Raw genomic sequence first — 4,116 nt, 5'->3', positions numbered from 1 at the left:
TATGCTCTTTTAAGACAATCACATGGAGCCAAAGTTCCCACACAGCAGCTTCTTCAGAAATCTGCCTGGGCTTGTTCTGGAGGAATGTCATTGAGATTTGCTTCTCAGACTAGTGTACCTATTACTTTGTTTTTTTGGATACTGAATTAAAAAAGAATTAGTGCATGAAAGAATTTGAAAAATTGAGGTTCTGACGTTCTGGAAACCAGGCTGACTTGATGAGAACAGGTTCGAGTATATGGACTGCCCAGCTCCTCCTGCAAATGTGTCCACCAACAGTTTGGGAACTCAAAGGAACAAAGTTACGCCGTGGAAGAGAAAAAGGATCCAGCGTTTCTTCCGGGGATTAAAAGTGAGTCCGAAATTGCCAGAACTCAGGAGAAAAAGGCTCTTGTTAAGCTCTGCTTTGAATAACCGAGGCCCTTTCTCTCGAAGCACTAAGTGTTGAGATGCAGCACCCCTACTGCCTAGAAACCCAACAAAGACCAGCTTGGTGGCTGCTTTGAGGTTTCTTTTCCATGTAGAATTTTAACCATGAAAAGATACAAAGATTGGTTTCTTCTGAGTCCTTAAGTGAACAGCACAAAGGGGGACAATTAGTGGGGAGCTGGGCTGCTGTCTCCCACCAGTTGTGCTGCTGCTGTTTAGAACCACGAGCCTCCAGAGCCTGTGTGGGTGCACCAGCCCAGCCCCTCTCTCTCCAGTGTTTAGAAACACAGGATCCAACCCTCCAGATGCAGGGTGCTGGCTCCAGGGATGCCCAGTGCTGCCACAGAGGGTTACTTACTGGATAACATTCAGCAAGTCACAAAACCACTCTGAGCCTCAGTGTCCTAATCTGTAAAATGGACTAATGATGTCTGATGAAGGCATGAGATGAGATACGAGATAACTGTGCATAGTATTCAGTATGCGGCAAAGGTCAATGATGACGGATGTTTTTAAAATACTGTTGCTCTCCCCATTCACTCTCACTCCTTGTGTTATGGTACAGATATTTTCTGCCTGGCTTTCAGAAACTCCCCCCAACAGCTAGGTCTCCCAGGGGGCATCTCCAGATTCCTATCCTTGGCTCTGGTGAGCAGGCCTTCATGGTTTCATTCATTACTCTGCCAGTTACATTTACATGCAGGAGTAGGTGACCCCTGACCAGCTGGGAGGCCTTGAGCTCAAGGTCTCTGAACTTGCTTTCTTAGAAGTAAAAGGGAATTATGACAGATTCCCCTAAGGATCATTGCACAGATTAGTCAATGGAAACAAAGTACCTAGCACAGTGTTTGACCCCTGGTTGTTGTTGTTAGGTGTCATCTTGTTGCTGTTGTTATGTGCCGTTGAGTCACCTATGATCCGTAGCTACCCTATGTACAACTCTCAACCCTGCCTTGTCTTGAGCCAGTCTCGCTAATTCCAACACAACAATCCCCATTTCCCCAGTTACTGTATCAATCCATCTCATGTGGAGTCTCCCTCTCCTGTGCTGTCCCTCCACTCTTCCAAGCAAGATGTCCTTCTCCAAGGACCTGTCTCTCTTGGCTATGTGCCCAATGTATGTGAGGCAGAGCTTCAAAATCCTAGCTGCCAAGGAGAAACTTGGTTTCACTCTCTCCAAGACACATCTATTTGTTTTCTTGGCAGTCCATGGTATGTTCAAGACTCTTCTCCAGCACCACAACTTGAAGGCATCGTTTCTTCTTCTGTCGCCCTTAGTCATTGCCCAGCTCTCTGATGCATAGCAAGTAATTGTGAAGACCATGACTTGGATTAGGCACCCCTTCGTTTCTAGACTAACATCATTGCTTTTCAGTACTCTGGAGAGGTCCCTGACAGTAGATTTTCTTGATCCAATTAATTGTGACCCGATGCAAAACTGAACAGAACCCTGCCCAATCCTTCACCAGCCTCACAGTTTTTCCAGTATTTAAACCCATTGTTGCCATCAACGAGTCAATTTACCTCTCTGTATGATCCCTGGTAGTAAACAAAGGCTCTTTCCTTCATCTCAGCCTGGGACATGAGCTGGAAAGGACAACTGAGTAAACAAAGCAATGTTTACAAAGATCATATGCAGTACAGAAAGGTAACTCTGTGACCCTCTCTACACTTTGCCTGTCCTCAGGTGTGTAGCCTAGTGGACAAGTGTGTAGGCTTTGGAGTCAAGCTCCGTGGTTGAATTCTTCCTCTGTCACTTTCACGGAAATGTTAAAACTACTCTAAAGCTTAAGTTGATTGTTTAGAAAGGTATTTAAAAAGCATACTTTAGGCTCAGGATAGAATTGGGTTCAAATCTGTTCATAGGGTCACTACAAGTTCTACTCTATTCGATGGCATCTATCAACAACATATGATTTGCCCTATGACAAAGCAGGATATCAACAACATATGATTTGCCCTATGACAAAACGGGATATGTAAAACTTAAAAGTTTATAATGATAACTGAATAAATTACTGTTGATGTTCAGCAGATATGTGAATACATATACTTACTTCATTTGGAAGCAGGAGTGGCATCCACGTCCTAAACAACATGCCTCTGGAAACTCTATGAACTTTGAGAAATGATGATAGTTCTAGAAAGACTTCAGGTCTTTTGTTCATAGGGTCGCTATGAGTTGTTTTTGACTCGATGGCAATCAACAACAACAACATACTCTTCATATGAATAATTAACAAGCCATATAATATTGATGTATCATAATATATTCAGTTGAACCACAACTTTTTAACATTTCGTTTGCCTTCAGTCACCTCACTTTAGTCCTCAAAATGTATACTTTCTCTTTAACACTTTTTTTTTACCGTTTAACTTTTTTTAATGTTTTGTGGGTTTTTTTCCTTCCAAATGGTGAAAAATACTAAAGTACAGACAAGGGATAATTATAATGTTGTGGCAAACATTATAAATATGGAATTATAAATTTAAAACATTTTCTGGTTTAAAAAACAAATCTGGTAGTCAATGCAGCTCTGCGGGTCTCTGTGCTCCTGGCGGTGCTCCTTTATCCATCTTCCTGGGTCCTCCGCGGCCGCCTCTTCGTCCTCCCATCTGTTCCATCAATGGTCCAGGGGGGCCTCCAGGACCCCCACGTCTTCCTCCACCAAAACCACCTTGGTCCATGCCCCGGCCGCCACAGAAGCCACCTCTGTCTCCACCACGACCACCTCTGAACATTCCCCCTGGACCACCACGGTCCATGAGGCCACCTCTGCCGCCACACATGCCACTAGGGCCACCTCTGCCGTGGTTAACACCCGGAGGTGGGAAAGGGTGGCAGGAGGAAGCCTTCAGGCTTGGGGGCCTTACACTGGTTGCACTCTGTTCTCCAGGTGAAGTTCTGGTTTCCACAACCCGGATTGGGGCACTGCCAATGTCTAGCTCGGTGTTGGACGTTTCCTCCTCCAGATGGGTCCGCTCGGGAACCACGGGGTCCTCGTGGGGGAAAGCCTCCTCTGTCTCCTCCATGGCCTCCCATGTGACCCATAGGTCCCCCAGGACCTCCTGGGCCCCCTGGACCTCCACGGAGTGGCGGTTGCATGCTCCTGCCCTCACGGGGTGGCATTCCACCACGCATGCTGTTCATGGGTGGCTTCTTTTGCACAAGAGACACTCTAAGCTTGCTCCCTTGGAAATCCTTCCCATCAAACCACTCCACAGCAGCCTTGGCAATCGGGGTGGGGGGGTCTTCATAGGACACTGTAGCATCGCCTTTGGGCTTCCCTGTTTCCTTGTCCAGGTAGATATGGATCATGGGCTGCCCAGTTCTCTTGTTCATCTTAACAACCCCGCACTGCTTAAAAAGTCTGTCAGATCATCTAAAGTCACACTGTCATTTAATCCTTGCACATAAATTGCACTGTTGTCAGAGTCTTCATCTGTGTCTACAGATGGGCCTAAATCAAGATCTGGTCCTTCCTCCTGGGGTCCACTAGGCTTATTGAAGCCACCTCGCTCTCCAGCGCTGCTCATTCCACCGCATCCTCCTCCCCGCCCACCTCTGCTCATGCCTCCTCGATCAAATCCCCCTCTTTCCCTGCCCCGGTTATCAGAGCCACTCATGCTCCGGTTCTCTCCTGGTCCAGAAATCCTCCAGACTCCTGCCCATAAACACCCATGCTA

The 4,116-nt window shown here is 46.6% G+C and overlaps 1 pseudogene; it reads right to left on the bottom strand.

Moving 5' to 3' along the window:
- Window positions 1-2,918: 2,918 nt before the first annotated feature.
- LOC102864998 overlaps window positions 2,919-4,116 on the bottom strand; it is a 4,170-nt pseudogene continuing 2,972 nt past the window's right edge.

This window comes from Elephantulus edwardii, unplaced genomic scaffold (genome assembly GCF_000299155.1).
Source record: "Elephantulus edwardii isolate Elephantulus edwardi_28Jun2011 unplaced genomic scaffold, EleEdw1.0 scaffold00064, whole genome shotgun sequence".
Taxonomy (NCBI): Eukaryota; Metazoa; Chordata; class Mammalia; order Macroscelidea; family Macroscelididae; genus Elephantulus; species Elephantulus edwardii.
The sequence above is the reverse complement of the archived record's forward strand: the minus strand, read 5'-3'. Positions and strand labels throughout refer to the sequence as shown.